The sequence below is a fragment of the Chiloscyllium plagiosum genome, unplaced genomic scaffold (genome assembly GCF_037043375.1).
Source record: "Chiloscyllium plagiosum isolate Xiang-an unplaced genomic scaffold, Cpla_swu_hap1 HiC_scaffold_1, whole genome shotgun sequence".
Classification (NCBI taxonomy): domain Eukaryota; kingdom Metazoa; phylum Chordata; class Chondrichthyes; order Orectolobiformes; family Hemiscylliidae; genus Chiloscyllium; species Chiloscyllium plagiosum.
In genome coordinates, this window is record NW_028270139.1 from 82,816,193 (window position 1) to 82,834,053 (window position 17,861).

At 42.7% G+C, this 17,861-nt stretch overlaps 1 protein-coding gene across 1 annotated transcript in view; it reads left to right on the plus strand.

Annotated features, from left to right (window-relative positions):
• The first annotated feature begins 570 nt into the window (after positions 1–570).
• The window catches only part of LOC122549889 (cationic amino acid transporter 2), a 165,533-nt gene continuing 148,242 nt past the window's right edge, over positions 571–17,861 (plus strand). The window contains exon 1 of the mRNA XM_043690093.2: positions 571–754. The gene's annotated coding sequence lies outside the window, so the exon portion shown is untranslated. The remainder of the gene's footprint in view (positions 755–17,861) is intronic.

Here is a 17,861-nt window from a genome sequence, read left to right on the forward strand (position 1 = left end):
TTCATTCATCTTTGGTCTATCTATAAACGCTGCTCATTTCTTACATGATATATTTGTAAGTGGGAATGCACACAGGGATCCGGATGTCCTTGTCTACCAGTCAAAGACAGGTGGCAGCAGCAACAAACAATGGGTATATTGACCTTGATTGCTAGAAGATTTGAGTTCAGAAGTGAGGATTGTCTTATTGCAGTTATAGAGTGCCTTGGTGAGACCACACTTGAAACATTGGTCTCCCTACCTAAGAAAGGATATACTTGCCATTCATCGTATAACCTTGAGATCAATACAGTAGACAAAAAAAAATGTAACTTTATTCGGTGAGTTCATGTGTTTCAGTTTGTTAGAAAAAATGCAACGCTGGATCAATAAAGCTCTGAAGATAATTCACAAAACTTCAACATGTTGTAGCCCGCGGCAATAGAAAGTCTATTTGAGAAGCAAGGTCAGATCAATTTTGGGGACGTTCTTTCTGGTTGGTTGAGGAAATGTGAGAAAGAGTTTCAGGCTGGTGTTTGGGGAAAGCGATCCGCCTCCTGCGCGGACACACACTGGGCACGTGGCTCCGTCCGCTTTCTCTCTATATCTGCCTGGGACTGTCCGAGTTCACTTTCTGAGCCACGGTGGAGCCGAGCTGCGACCTTAACAATACGGTTGTTGCTGCTTTTGGAGATTGCTGTCGTGTCCTTTTAAACATTAGCTGACGGTATTTTGGCGCATCGTCGTTACCTGTAGGGGCACTTTTGAAAGAAAAGTAAGTTATTCATTAAAAGTTGTGTACTGAAGGGACGATAAAGTGTATACCCACTTAAAAAATACTATGCAGTTTTTTTTTGCATCTTGGTACAGTATTTACTCGTGTCATGAAACCACGACACGAACTTTAGATGATTAAAAGATCTAGTAAGGAAGTTGTGGATGTGGATTCGAATTTATGACAATTGCCCAAAAGCAGTCTGTGTTGCAGTAACTTATGTAAATAGCCAGAAGAGAACGTCGATGAATGTATTTCAAACCACATGCATCTTCTGTAATTATTATTGCCACTCCGGGGGACACACCTGACCGGTAACTTAGCTCTGAACTTTTTGACTGTGTTTCTCAATGACGTTTGCGGTAGTGCTATAACATTATGAATTATTCTGGAGTATTGAGACACTTAAGTCAATGAAAACAAAACAGAAAAAAAACATGAGAAATACTTGGCCAGTCAGCCAGCATCTATGGAGAGCAAAATAGAGGCCGATGACTTTTCTTCACAACTGAACAAATATTTTTCCACGTTTTTTGACCAAGTTGTATTATATTGTCTGCTTCCCTTTGAATTCTCCATTCTGTTATGGACACTGACAGTTGGTGGGCAAAGTTTCCACCTACAAGTTTGTGGCCACCCAAGAATCATTGTTGTCAACAGTTGCGCAAACAAAACGTAGGAATGGCCCCACAGAAGTAGTTACTCTTGAGTCATTTGGTTGGAGGGTGAGCAACAGCAGCTATCATCTCTTCCTATGGGTGTGCATCTCATTTATGTCTGGTCTTTCCCTCATTCAAGGGATCCAATTTTAGCCATGAAGACATAGGAGCACAAGTAGGCCATTCAAGCTCATTCAATGAGATTGTAGCTGACCTGATGATATTCACCCCCACTTTCCTGCCTTTCCCCTGTAACTGTTTATTTCCATACATCTGTCTTAACCATGAATAAACTGAATGACCCCACCTCATTAATCTACTATGGTAAAGAATTCCACAGATTCACAGCCCCCGAGAGAAGAAATCCCTTCTCATCTCTGGTTTATATGTGCAATCTCTTACTCTGAGTTTATGACCCATTCAAAACTCATTAATGTATGAAGAGTTAAAATTAGACACAAGTAGTCTGTTTTGTGTGGGCAGCAGACTGATAGGATATCCAGAGATGAGATGGACTTCATGAATTTGAGGCCTTGGTTTAATTGACATGCCACATAAGAGATTACTTGGGCATCTAATGCAACTCATCAAATTGAGTCAAGATGGATGACCAGCTTCACAGGGGCTGCAATTTTGTATTTCAGGGACCTGATAAGTTCAATAGTTGCCTTTGACAGCTGTCTTTGGCTCCAGAGCTTTGAAAGACACATCTACACAGTGATGTGTAATGCAACATCAAAACATGTATTGAACCTTGGGTGAATCTTAACTAAGCCCAAGGAGAATGGACTTAAGGAATGAAATGCTGATAGTACAGTACAGATCATAAAAGCAGGATTTGCTTTGCAATCAATGTTTAATAGAAAATAAGGCATGATATTATGATTGATGTAACTCACTTGATCTTTAAGTTTATTTTTCCTAGACTACCAGTTATGGTGAGTATGTACTGTATTTACTTTATGTTTTTTGTTATGTTTGGTAATGTGTTCAGGAGTTCATTTTTAAGTGGTGCCTTCATTGAAACAAGCTTTCTGTTTAACTTTTCAGAATAATGTTTATAAGTTAAATTCAATATGGATTACTAAAGGTTGAAGAGTTTTCTATGCCATGTGAGGGATCTCCAATGTTAGCAAGAGTGATTTTAAAATCAATAATGAAGGCTTAACTGTAAACACAAGTGGAAAAAAGTGTTCTTTCTGTTTATATTAGGTAAATACAACAAAACAACATTAACTAGGTTAGAGGTAGGGCTGTGTTTTGACAACATAAACAGATCTGCCAATTTTTGTTTAGTATTGAGGTTGCTAGCATATTGTATCCATGTTGCAAAATTGCTAATATTTGCAGCCAGTAAACTGGGAACTGTGGGCATCTTTGTACTCAATGCTAATCTGGACTGGAAGTGATAGCTCATGTTTGCAAATATAACATAACATAAAATGTGCAGCATAAAACAGGCCATTTGACCCAACCAATTTGTGCTGACATTTATTCTTTATTTGAACTGTCTGGAATTTTTTTCCCCCTTTTTCTCCAAAATCTGAAATACAGTGTTGAGGCCAGTTGTGATGTTTTCAGCCTTCAAATGTTTCAGCTAATCCAGTATTCTGCAAGCTGAGTGCTCACCCATTCAAAATATCACATACTGACTGACTGATCCTTTCAGTAATTGTGGCAAACTGTTAGTAATTGGTTATCCAGAAATCTGCAGTAATGGAAATGGGGGAGAACTTGATGTCCTGCCAAAACTGGAAATAAACGTGAGCAGGAGCAACATCAATTTTCTTTTTAAGTCTAAAAATGTTAGAAATAAGGCACCTCCATTTTGAAGCAGCTTCTAGTGCAGTCCTTTTTTGTGTGTGTGTTGCTGAATCAGCCTGCATTTGTTGTCCAACCCAAATTGTAATCTTATTTGCAATTGACAATGCATGGTGAGCCATTTTCTTGAACTGCTGCAGTCCTTGTGCTACGGATTTCTCTAAAGTGTATTCTGAAGGGTGAAGGAATAGCAATATAATTTCAAATAGGGACATGTGTGATTTGGAGGGGAACATGTGTTAATAGTCATACGTATCTGCTGTCATTTTGCTTCTAGGACGCTGTGGGTTTGAAATGTACTGTTGAAGGAATCTTGGTGAATTGCTACAGTCATTTTCTCATATCCCTGTACATTGTTTCTCTTCAAATAATCAAAATGTCTTTTCAAATGCCTCAGTTGAACTTGCTTCCAGCCACTTCTGGTCAGTGCATTCCAGACATTCACTTGCTGGGCAAACATGTTGTCCTCTCATTCTTTATCATTTGCAAGTGAGAACAGTTTCTCCCTTTTTACTGTCCAACTCCCACCCTCATGATTTTGAAAAACCTCATGATCAAATCTGCTGTTAGCCATCTCTTCCTCAAGAAGAATGTACCACACTTCAGCTATCTATCTATACTACTGAAGTTTCTCATCCCTAGGACCATGCTCATAAACCTCTTCTGCACTCTGTTCAGTCAATTTATATTTTTCCTAAAGTGTGGGAGCTAGACTGTACACAATACTACAGCTAAGGTCTAAGTAGTGTTTTGTACAACTTCAGAGTCAAAAAGTGCAACGCTGGAAAAGCATAGCAGGTCAGGCAAAATCTGAGGAGCAGGAGAGTCAATGTTTTGGGCAAAAGCCCTTTATCAGAAATGTGGAGGGGGAGGGGTTGAGAGACAAAATTGGGGGATGAGTGGAGCATGGGGGAATGTAGTTGGAAAGGTGATAGGTAGATGAAGATGAGGGGGGTTGATTGTGATAGGTCAGTTGGGAGGGTGGAGCAGATAGGTGGAAAGAAACATGGACAGGTCAAGAGGGTGGTGCCAAGTTGGAGAATTGGATATGGGATGAGGTTTTGGGGAGGGATGATTTGGAAACCGGTGAAGTTGATGTTGATACCATGTGGTTGGAGGATACCAAGACGGAAGATGAGGCGTTCTTCCTCTATTTGGTGAGTGACTTTGATTAGGCGATGGAGGAGGCCCAGGATTTGCATGTTCTTGGGGGTGGTGGAAGGGGGAGTTGAAGTGGTTGACCACAGTGCCGTGGGGTTGTTTAGTCCATGTGTCACAGAGATGTTCCCTGAACCACTCCGCAAATTGGCATCCTGTCTTCCTGATTTAGAGGAGACAACATCAAGAGCAATGGACACATTAGATGAGGTGGGTAGATGTGCAGGAAAATCTCCTACAGATTTGAAATAATGCTTTGGGGCTTTGGATGGAGGTGGCCTCACCCCTGAGTCAACAAATTTGTACATGTTGTGATATTGAACTTTTCTTCTGCTGCCTCAGCCTCCGTGCTCACTTTTTCCATCACAACTCCTGCTCACCCTTCGAAGACCCCTCCTCCCACCTCCAACATACTCCATCCACTTGGGACACCCCATCCTCTCCTCTTATCCTCCCTTGACTACTTTATCTTCAACTGCCATCACAATACTGACCACTTCAAACTGTCCATCCCTCTCACTCACTCCAACTTCTCACACACACAACGTGCAGCCCGACCCTCTCTTCCACCCCGTCCCAAACCAGCAGACAAGGGTGGTGAAGTGGTAGTATGATGCACCAACTCTACATCGCTGACGCCAGATGCAAAGTCACTGACACCTCCTCCTACTGCCCCCTCGACCACGGCCATGACCCCACCTCTCATCTCCCAGATCATCCACAACCTCATCACCTCAGGGGATCTCCCACCCACAGCCTCCAACCTCATAGTCCCAGAACCCCACCCCACCTGGTACTACCTCTTGTCCAAAATCCACAAACCTGACTGCCTGGTCGACCGATTGTTTCTGTTTGCTCCTGTCCTACTGAACTCATCTCCTCAAATTGACTCCATTCTGTCCTCTTGATCCAGGAACTCACCATATACATTCCGGATGCCAACCACACCCTCCACCTCCTCCATCACTTTCGATTCCCTGGCACCCCCACACCTCATCTTCACTGTGGACATCCAGTCCCAAGGCACATCCATCCTACATGACCAAGGCATACAAGCCCCTTTGTTTCTTCCTCTCCCGTTAACTCAACCAATCCCCCTTCACCGACACACTCATTTGATTTGTGGAACTGGTTCTCACCCTCAACAAGTTCTCTATCCAATCCTCTGACTTCCTACGGACCAGAGGAGTAGCCATGGGCATTTGCATGGGCTCCTGCAGTGCCTGCCTCTTCATGGGATATGTGGAACAGTCCCTCTTCTGCACCATCCCTTACCTTTTCCTCCGCTATATTGATGACAGTATTGGTGCCACTTCATGCTCCCAGTTCATCATCTTCATCCACACCTTCCATCCTGACCTCAAGTTCACCTGGACCATCTCTGATACCTCCATCTCCTTCCTGGACCTCTCCATCTCTGTCTCAGGTGACCAACTCAAACCCACCGACTCCCACAGCTATCTTAACTATACCTCCTCCCACCGCCTCTCCTGTAAAAACATGATCCCTTACTCCCAATTCCTCGCTCTCACTGTATCTGCTCCCTGGAGAAATAAATCCACTCCAGGAAATCCCAGATATCCTCCTATATTAAGGACTGCAGTTTCCCCTCCCAAGTGGTCAACAATGCCCTTTAGGGCATCTCCTCCACTTTCCGCACCTCTGCACTTGAACCCCACCTCTCCAATCACAATCAGGATGGAACACACTGGTCCTAACCTTCCACCCCATAAATCTCCAGATACAGTGCATTATCGTCCGCCATCTACGGTCAAACTCCACCACCAGAGATAAATTTCCCTCCCCACCCCCACTCTGCATTCCACAGCGACCATTCTCTCCACGACTCCCTTGTTAGGTCCACTCCCCCACCAATCCACCCTCCACACTCGGCACCTTTCCTTGCCACCGCATGAGGTGTAAAACCTGTGCCAACACCTCCCTCGACCTCTATCCAAGGCCCCAAGGGATTCTTCCACATCTGGCAGAGATTTTCCTGCATATCCAAACATTCATCTACTGTTTCCATTGCTCTTGACGTGGTCTTCTCTACATCAGGGAGATAGGATGCCAACTCATTGAACATTTCAGGGAATATCTCTGGGATGCACGCACCAAACAACCTTACCGTTCTGTGGCTGACCACTTCAACTCTCCCTCATACTCTCCCAAGGACATGCAAGTCCTAGGCCTCCTCCACTGCCTAATCAAAGCCACCCGTCAACCGGAGGAAGAACACCTCATCTTCTGCCTCGAGACCCTCCAAGCACATGGCATCAAAATTGACTTCACTAGTTTTCAAATCTCCCCTCCCCCCACCTCATCCCATGTCAACCCTCCAACTTGCACCGCCCTCTTGACTTGTCTTATCTGTCCATCTTCCTTCCCACAGATCAGCTCTACCCTACCCACAAACCTATGACAATTATCTCCCACCTGCATCCACCTAACACCTTCCCACCTATTTTTCCCCCAGCCCCACTCCCACTATTTATCTCTCAGCCACTTACCCTTACATTCCTGATAAAGGGCTTATGCCTGAAATGTCGATTCTTCTGCTCCTCGGATGCTGCCTGATCTGCTGTGCCTTTCCAGCGTCATACAGTTTGACTGACTGTCTAACATCTGTCATCCTCACTTTCTCCTTCAGTACAAGTTCAGCATAATCTCCCTGCTCTAGTACCCATGCCCCTGTTAATAAATCCACGATACTATATACTATATTAACTGCTTGTTACACCTATCCTGCCACATTTAATTACTTGGGTACATACACAGTCATGTCCCCTCCTCCTGCAACACCTTTGGAATACCCCTTATTTTATATTACCTCTTAATGTTTCTCCTGCTGAAATGAGTCACTTCACACTCCTCTGCATCAAACTCTATCAGTGATCTATCTGCGCACTAACCTGTGCTTTTGAAGTTAGACCATAAGATAAGATGAAGGAGCTGAATTACACCATTTGGCCCATTCAGTCTGCTGTGGCATTTCGTCATGGCTCATAATGCTACACTATTCTCCTGACAGTTTACAATTCTTCTACGTTTTGCATGATCCACAAACTTTGAAACTTTCCCTGCACATAAAAATCTAGATCATTAATACATATCAGGAAAAACAAATCTTCTAATTCAATTCCTGGGGAAACTCCACTGGAAACTTTTCAGTCTTAAAAAATATCCATTAGCCATTACTCTCTGTTTCCCACTATTCAGACCATTTTGTGCCTTTATTGCTACTGTTTGGTGAGTTCTGGATTTTATTTGCCCTACTTTTATCATTTGAGAGACCATCCCATTTCCAAGAACCAGAATCAACATTGCATCCTTTCTTGTTGGACTTCTCTTGAAAGTTCTCCTGAAACAATCTCAGAATAATTGGTCCTATCAGTCCTTAACACTTCCGCTATCCCAATCTTTATTTGGGATAGTAATGTCCCTTTAAAGCCACTCAAAGAAGTTTTCACCTTTCTGTAGTTCCCTTGTAGATTTGTTACTTCCCACGAATTGGTGGTCTATAGACTAATCAAGCAATGTAATTGTTTTTTTTTTGTTCCTTAGCTCCAGCCAAATTGGTTCTATTCTTGAACCCTCTGGGACCTGCTCTTTCTCCAATATGTGATGTGGAGTTGCCAGTGGTGGACAAAGTTAAAAATCACACCCACCAGGTTATAGTCCAACAGGTTTATTTGGAAATACTAGCTTTCGGAGTGCTGTTGATGAATACAACAGCTACCTCATGAAAGAGCAGAGCTCCAAAAGCTAGTACTTCCAAATAAACTTTTTGGACCATAACCTGGTGTTGTGTGATTTTTAACTTTCTCCAGTACAGCAATGCTATCCTCAGCTATTACCATCGCACCTCCTCCTTTTCTTCCTTTCCAATTTTTTCTGAACACCTTGTACCCGTGGACTTTTATCACCAGTCCTGAACTGCATTGAACCATATCTGTGTTACTGGCACAACATCACAATCCCACAAGACAATCTGTTCTCGTAACTTCCAAATCTTGTTGACTATGTTCTGTGTATTCACATACAAACAGTATAATCCTGATTCAGACTTTATTACTTTCTACTTTATTCTGACTTTGCCGTTAATTTATTATTCTCTGGTCTTGTTTGATTTGTCTGTCTCAGTATTCTGTGCACAATGGTATTTCTTTCCTCATTCCCACACTCCTATTGAGGTAGTTTACAGCCCCCTCCCACCCCACCTCCAGGAGCACAAGCTCCACAAGGAACTCTCTCCTAGCTCTTTTTGGGGGCAGCCCATCCAGCATGGTTAGATCCTATCTGTTGCCCTAACAAATGAATCCCCTGTCACGATTGTTTTCTGTCTCCTCCTGTACAGCTGAGCTACTCATAGTTCTGCAACCTTGACTCTGACAGCATTCCTTATATAAATCAACACCGTCATCAGTCTTCAAGATGGAAAACTGATTAGCGAAGAGGATTTTGCAATTCCTGCATTATCTGTCTGGTTCTCTTGGGTGGCCTGGCAGTGTCCAATTCCTTGTCTGCCTATACAGCAGTAGCCTACTGTGTGATTATCTACATAGTTCTCAGATGTATCACATTGACTCCAATCTCCATTCAAATTCTAAAACCTTCCTACCTCTCAGGGGAATCAAAATCCTACGCCTTCTTTGTATCCTCATTGCTTCTGTGTCTGTTTCTCAACTAGGATCACTGCCTGACTCTCAGTTAAGTATATACCTTAGCCTCTCTTTCTCTTTATATGCTTGCTGTCTTGAACATACAAACATGGAACAAGCTTAGGCCACTCGGCCCTTTGGGCGTGTTCTGCCATTCAATAAGATCATAGCTGATCTAATTTGAACCACAGTTCTACATTCCTGCATATCCCTGATAGTTATTCACCCCCTTGATAATCGAGAATTTATCTACCTCTGCCTTAAAAATATTTAATGATTGTCTATTCACTGTCTTTTGAGGTTTCCTATGTAGTTCCTAACTCTATGACTCTTTCTCGTATAAACGTAGATCCAAAGTCACTTTTTCTCTTTATATCTTTGTCTTCTGTGTGCTACTGAATGAGGTTTGCTCTTTGCTACTGTCTCTCATAAATGTAGACTCAAGCCCCTTTTTCTCTTTATATTCTCATGTCTCCTGTGTGTTGCCTATCTTTCTCCCTTTCTTTCAGAAAAATGTATATCTCAAGCACCTCTTCCTCTTTATATCCTCTCTGTTTCTTGTATTTTTCCCAACAGGCTCACTCTCTCCCAGGTAAATCTCTCTGCCTCGCAAGTGAAAAATATTGTGCCCAATACATGTTGGACAGGATTTAGGGAGTCATCATCAAGTCACTCATCACAGAATTTAGTCTCAGTGCTGATCTTATAAGTGCAGTATTTATATGGCTAGACTAGACCAGCTTCTATTCTGTGGTCACTGTCACACTGCTGATAGTAAAGGATTCCGTGATGGTTGTGCCACTGAGTGTCAAGGACACATGGACAAGTTCTCTTTTATTGAAAATAGCCATGTTTGCCCCTCGTGTGGATTGTGTCTCACTGTTCCCTTTGCATTGTCCAACTCTCTGGCTCCCTCTCAGATAATGTTGTCATTTATCAGACCAACCCTAGGCTGTGTCTATAATCTTGCTGCATATGGATGTTAACTGGTTCAATATTCAAGAAGTTATGAATGACGCCAAACATGTGCAATCATCAGTGAACCTGTCCACTTCTGAGCAGTCCATGTCACAGTGTAGCTTGGCCGGGAAAATGTCCAGATTTGGGCTGACTAGTGACAAGTAACATTGCACCACACAAATGCCATGTAACCATCATCTTCAATAAGAGAAAATCTAACCATCACCTCATGACACTGAATGGTGTAACTATGGCTGAATGTCCCAGAAACAATGACCAGAAACTGAACTGGAGCAAACCATTAAATACTGTGGCTACAACAGCAGATCACGGACCAAGAGTTCGGCAACAAGTAATTTCCTTTGTGCCTTTTCCAAAGTATGTCCAACATTTACAAGGCACAAGTCAGAAGTGTGATGGAATACTCCCCATTTGCCTGGATGATTCCTGTCCAACAACACTTAAGAAGCTTAACACCATCCTGGACAAAGCAGTTGCCTTGATTAGCATCACATCCACAATCAGTCGCTCCACCACCAATGCACAGTTGTCGCTGTGTGTCCCTCTACAAGATGCACTGCTGAATTCACTAAGGCACCTTGGACAGCACCTTCCAATTCATAACCACTATCATCAAGAAGAAGGGCAGCTCGTAAAACTAAAACCTACAAGTTCCCTCCCAATTCACTTACTGTACTGACTTGGAAATATATTGCCATTCCTTCAATGCCCTGGGTGAAAGTCCCAGAATTATCTCCTTAATGGCATTGTGGGTCAACCTATAGTACTTAGTCTGCAGTGATTCAAGAATGCAACTCACAACCACCTTCCGAAAGCTAACTAGGGATGGGCAATAAATACTGGCTAACCTGTCAATACCTGAATCACAATATAAAAAAAACCCTTCCCATGCTCTTTAATTTTGTCTATTAACCTCCTTTTGTAGAATGCTTTTAAAAATCTGAAAATTCAAATATATATACTGTATTCACTGGTTCCCTTATTGAGTCTGTTAATAATATCCTCAAAAATCTTATCAGATTTGTCAAATGTAATTTCTACATAAATTGTGGGTGACTCTGTCCAATCAATTGTTTTCTCAGGATCCAGTTATCACTTTTGTTTATGATTGATGCTAGTTTTTCCTCACTACTAATATCAGGCTATCTTGTTTGCAGTTCATTATTTTCTTAAATAGTGGATTTAGATTTGCAACCTTCCAACCTAAAGGTACCATTGAAGAATTAACTGAATTTTGAAAAGTGATCACCAATACCTAGGAAGCCATTTCTTTCAACGCTCAGCAACTTGTCAATTTACAATCCCATCAATTTATCCAATGCAACTTTGTACTATTATGATTTTTTTCAGTTTCACACACTCATTATTCCTCTAGATCTCAATTATTTTAGGGACAATTTTTTTCTTCCTCTGTGAAGACAAGTTAAAAAGTACTTATGTAACTTCTCAGTGATTTCTCTATTCCCTACTGTAGATTCTCCTGACTCTGCTTGTGATGAACTCATAGTTGTCTTCTTATTTGTACATACTTATACAGAAGCCTTTACAATTCTTGTTTATGTTTCTTGCAACTTCATAGTCATATATTCAATTTCTCTTTATCAATTTTGTTGTCCTCTGCTGAATTCTAAAATCCTCAGGCTTGTAACTGGCTTAGTGGCAGGAGACAGGGTAGTGGTTGAAAGCTTTGTGTGACTGCGAGCTTACGTTCAATGGCATTCCATCGGGCATAGTGCTGTTCAATTATTATTGGAGATCTTCATAAATGATATAAATGAGAGTGTGAGGGGATAATTAGTAAGTCTGGGATGACACAAAGATGATTGACAGTCTAATCCATCGAATTCAGCACCGCCTTCCTAACCTGCAATCTTCTTCCCGACCTCTCCGCCCCCACCCCAGTCTGACCTATCACCCTCACCTTGACCTCTTTCCACCTATCACATTTCCGACGCCCCTCCCCCAAGTCCCTCCTCCCTACCTTTTATCTTAGCCTGCTGGACAAACTTTTCTAATTCCTGAAGAAGGGCTTAAGCCCGAAACGTCGATTCTCCTGTTCCCTGGATGCTGCCTGACCTGCTGCGCTTTTTCAGCAACACATTTTCAGCTCTGATCTCCAGCATCTGCAGACCTCACTTTCTCCTCGTATTAAAGAACCGAAACAAGCAAACCCAATCTAAAAGGTGAAAGACATAATTTAGGAGTATCATTTCAGCTGCATGACACTGTAACCTTTTGCTATAAATTCTGTGTCTCATGATCTTATACTCCACAACCACCTGATGAAGGAACAGCGCTCCAAAAGCTAGTCCCTCCAAATAAACCTGTTGGACGATAAACTGGTGTTGTGCAATTTTTTTTAACCTTGTCCATCTCAGTCCAACACCAGCTTTTCCAAATCATGACTACCACTGATAAATATCCAAGGTGACACACTTTGGAAGAAGTAACAAGACAAGGGAGTACTCTGGGGAGGTCATTCAGGAGCTCAGGGAGTTAGGCTGGAAACTAAAAGCTAGGACGGACAGAGTCGTCATCTCTGGGTTGTTGCTGGTGCCACGTGACAGTGAGGCAAGGAATAGGGAGAGGCTGCAAGGATGGTGTAGGAGGGAGGGCTTCAGGTATTGGGACAATTGGACTGCATTCTGGGGAAGGTGGGACCTGTACAAGCAGGACGGGTTGCACCTGAACTAGAAGGGCACCAATATCCTGGGGGATAGGTTTGCTAGCACTCTTCTGGGGGGTTTAAACTAATTTGGCAGGGGGGTGGGATCCGGACTTGTAGTCCAGCAAGTAGGTTAGCTGTTTTTCAGGATGTCCAAGAATGTAGGGAGGCTGTGGAGAAGGTAGCACTGACAGGGAATACTTGAGGACACAGAAATGGGCTCAAGTGTGTATACTTCAACGCAGAAATAAGGTGGGTGAACTTAAGGCGTGGATCGGTACTTGGGACTACGATGTTGTGGCTATCACGGAAACGTGGATAGAAGAGGGACAGGAATGGTTGTTGGAGGTAACTGGTTACAGGTGTTTCAGTAAAATTGGGGGTGGTGGTAAAAAAGGAGGGGGGGTGGCGTTGCTAATTAGAAATGGTTTAACGGCTGCAGAAAGGCAGTTCGAGGGGGATCTGCCTTTCAAGGTAGTATGGGCTGAAGTCAGAAATAGGAAAGGAGCAGTCACCTTGTTTGGTGTTTACTATCAGCCCCCCAATAGCAGCAGAGATGTGGAGAAACAGATTGGGAAACAGATTTTGGAAAGGTGCAGAAGCCACAGGGTAGTAGTCATGGGCGATTTCAATTTGCCACATATTGATTGGAAGCTCTTTAGATCAAGTAGATTGGACGGGGCGGTGTTTTTGCAGTGTGTCCAGGAAGCTTTTCTAACTCAGAATGTAGATTTCCGACCAGAGGGGAGGCCATATTGGATTTGGTACTTGGTAACGAACCAGGACAAGTGATGGGCTTGTTAGTGGGTGAGCATTTTGGTGATGGTGACCAGAATTCTGTGACTTTCATCTTGGTTATGGATAGAGATAGGTGTGTGCAAAAGTACAGGTTTTACAATTGGGGGAAGGGTAAATACGATGCTGCAAGACAGGATCTGAGGAGCATAAATTGGGAGCACAGGCTGTCAGGGAAAGATGTCGTTGAAATGTGGAACTTTTTCAAGGAACAGATACGACGTGTCCTTGATATGTTTGTACCTGTCAGGCAGGAAAGAGATGGTCATGTGAGGGAACCTTGGTTGACGAGGGCAGTTGAATGTCTTGTAAGGAGGAAGAAGGAGGCTTACATAAGGTTGAGGAAACAGGGTTCAGACAGAGCGTTGGAGGGATACAGGATAGCCAGGAGGGAGCTGAAGAAAGGGATTAGGAGAGCTAAGAGAGGGCATGAAAAATCTTTGGCGGGTAGGATCAAGGCTAACCCCAAGGCCTTTTATGCGTATGTGAGAAACATGAAAATTACGAGAACAAGGGTAGGTCCGATCAAGGACAGTAGTGGGAGACTGTGTATTGAGTCGGAAGAGATAGGAGAGGTCTTGAATGAGTACTTTTCTTCAGTATTTACAAATGAGGGACCGTATTGTTGAAGAGGAGAGTATGAAACGGACTGGTAAGCTAGAGTAGATACTTGTTAGGAAGGAAGATGTGTTGGGCATTTTGAAAAACTTGAGGATTATGTGGGAAGCAAGAGAGGAAATTGCAGAGCCATTGGCAATGGTCTTTTCGTCTTCACTGTCAATGGGGGTGGTGCCAGGGGACTGGAGAGTGGCGAATGTTGTGCCCCTGTTCAAAAAAGGGAATAGGGATAACCCCAGGAATTACAGGCCAGTTAATCTTACTTTGGTGGTAGGCAAAGTAATGGAAAGGGTACTGAGGGATAGGATTTATGAGTATCTGGAAAGACACTGCTTGATTAGGGACAGCCAGCACGGATTTGTGAAGGCTAGGTCTTGCCTTACAAGTCTTATTGAATTCTTTGAGGAGGTGACCAAGCATGTGGATGAGGGTAGAGCAGTGGATGTAGTGTACATGGATTTTAGTAAGGCATTTGATAAGGTTCCCCATGGTAGGCTTATGTGGAAAGTCAGGAGGCATGGGATAGTGGGATGTTTGGCCAGTTGGATAGAGAACTGGCTAACCGGTCGAAGTCAGAGAGTGGTGGTAGATGGTAAATATTCAGCCTGGAGTCCAGTTACAAGTGGAGTTCCACAGGGATCAGTTCTGGGTCCTCTGCTGTTTGTAAATTTTATTAATGACTTGGCAGAGGGAGTCGAAGGGTGGGTCAGTAAATTTGCAGACGATACGAAGATTGGTGGAGTTGTGGATAGTGAGGAGGGCTGTTGTCAGCTGCAAAGGGACTTGGATATGATGCAGAGCTGGGCTGAGGAGTGGCAGATGGAGTTCAACCCTGTCAAGTGTGAGGTTGTCCATTTTGGAAAGACAAATAAGAATGCGGAATACAGGGTTAACAGTAGGGTTCTTAGTAAGGTGGAGGAGCAGAGGGATCTTGGGGTCTATGTTCATAGATCTTTGAAAGTTGCCACTCAGGTGGATAGAGCTTGTAAGAAGGCCTATGGTGCATTAGCGTTCATTAGCAGAGGGATTGAATTCAAGAGTCGTGAGGTGATGTTGCAGCTGTATAGGACCTTGGTAAGGCCACATTTTGGAGTACTGTGTGCAGTTCTGGTCGCCTCATTTTAGGAAAGATGTGGAAGCTTTGGAGAGGGTGCAGAGGAGATTTACCAGGATGTTGCCTGGAATGGAGAATAGGTCGTACGAGGATAGGTTGAGAGTGCTAGGCCTTTTCTCATTGGAACGGCGAAGGATGAGGAGTGACTTGATAGAGGTTTATAAGATGATCAGGGGAATTGATAGAGTAGACAGTCAGAGACTTTTTCCCCGGGTACAACAGAGTGTTACAAGGGGACATTAAATTTAAGGTGAAGGGTGGAAGGTATAGGGGGATGTCAGGGGTAGGTACTTTAACCAGAGAGTGGTGGGGGCATGGAATGCGCTGCCTGTGGGAGTGGCAGAGTCAGAATCATTGGTGACCTTCAAGCGGCAATTGGATGGATACATGGCTAGGTGCTTAAGCTAGGACAAATGTTCGGCACAACATCGTGGGCCGAAGGGCCTGTTCTGTGCTGTATTGTTCTATGTTCTATATACTCAATGAATGGTAGACAATAGGAAGAATAGAGGAACAGAAGGATCTTGGGGTATTTTGTCCACCAATCCCAAAATGTAGCTGGACAGGTAAATAGGGTTGTCAAGAAGGTGTACTGGACATTTGCCTTTTATCAGTCATAACATAGATTATAAGAGCAGGGAGGTCATTGTTGGAGCTGTACAGTAGTTTGGTAGGACACAGCTAGAGTACTGTGTGTGATTCTGGTCACCACACAACAGGAAGGATGTGATTGCACTGGAGCAGTGTAGTAGTGATTCACCACAATGCTGCCTGGGATGTAGCATTTCAGCTTAGAAGAGAAGATAGATAAGCTTGGATTATTTTTTTCAACACAGAATCCTGAAAGATGTATAATATGAGGGCATGGAGAGGATGAATCAAAAACAGCTGTTCCACTTAGTGAAAGGGTTAAGATCGAGGTGGGTGGGGGGCAGTGCACACTTTTAAAGTAAAAGACAGGAGGTTGAAAGGAAATTTGCAGAAAAGATGTTTCACCCAGAGGGTGTTAAGAAACTGAAATGCACTGCTTGGGAGGGTAGTTGAGGTGGGAAACCTCACAACCTTTATTCCACACATGGATGAACACTTGAAATGCCACAACATTTAGGCTATGGGCCTAGTGCGGCTAAGTGGGACTAGTGTAGGAATAGTGTGTTTTTGATGGTAATGACTCGATGGGCCAAATGGTCTCTTCTGTAAATCTATAATTCTATACAAATGTATAATCTAAAACTTTAATCTAAAACTACCTTTAACTTCCCATGTTTGCTGTAGCTGCCTTGCTTTGCCTGTGAGTATTTTTGCCTTAAAATAATGCATGTTTTCAAAAATAAAACATTAACACTTTAAATAATAGCAATTACATATCTACTGTAAGACATTTTAATGTATTTTTACAAACTTCCCCCATCAAAAATTTCCTCCTTCTACCTTCATAATTGCCCTTGTTTAGGTTTGAGACCCTAGCTTCAATTTGAATTGTATCTTTTTCAAACTTCATGGAATATCCTATCATACTGTAGCCCCTGTTCCTTAAAGGCTCTTTCACAATAAGATTATTAATTAGTCCTTTCTCAATGCATCATACTGGATCTAAAACATCAAGATCTAAAAGATCCTCGACACATTACACCAGAAAATAATCTCTGGAAGTCTTTCTCCACGGTATTGGTGCTCAGTAAATTTACTCCGTCCATATGTAGATTGAGATCTCCCACGATTAATGCATTCCATATGCTATATGCACCTACAATTTCCTAATTTACACTGTGCTCTACACTGTCACTAGTTTGGTGGCCTATAAACCACTCCTATTAATATTTACTGCCACTTGCTGTTTCTTAGCTCTACCCAAACATCCTTTTCAGACCCTTTCACTCGTAATTTGATCCCATCCCTTTACTAACAGCACTACCCCATCTCATTTTGATTTTTGCCTGTCCCACCTAAATACTAAATATCCTTTTAATATTCAATTAAACACCTCAGATAAGGGATGCAGAATTGAACACATGCTATTGGCATCACACTGCAGTATCATCAATTCACCTATATTTTTGCAAATGCATTCAGATAAAAATGCTATTCGTTCTGCTTTTTGAATGTTATTCTTGAATTTGACCTTGCTTGATTCTAAGATTTGTTTCTGCTGCTTCCCACTGTCACTTTCAACTTTTCTATTTGTCATAACCATATTTATTTTTATTATCTGGATTTACTTTTCAGTTCCCATTCGTCTGATAAAGTAATTTAAACTTTTCTCAGTCAGCGTCATTCCTGCTAAGGTGTAACCATCTTCCTTATCTGGGTTCTTCCTGCCCTAGAAATAGACCTAATATCCCAGAAATCAAAAGTACTCCCATGCTATTTTACAGCCATGTGTTGATCCACTCAACCTTTCTATAGTGCCTAGCACATGCCACGGAGAGCAATCTTGAGATTACTGCTTTTCAGATCTCGCTTTTCAGTCTTTTGCCAGCTTTCCAAATTCTATTTTCAGGATCTCGTCCTTTTTTGTTCACTTGTGTCATTGCTACCAATGTAGACCATGAACTCGGACTCTTCACTTTTCCCCTAAAGGATATTCTGCAGCTGGTTCATAACATCCTTGACTCTTGGGCCAGGGAGGCGATAT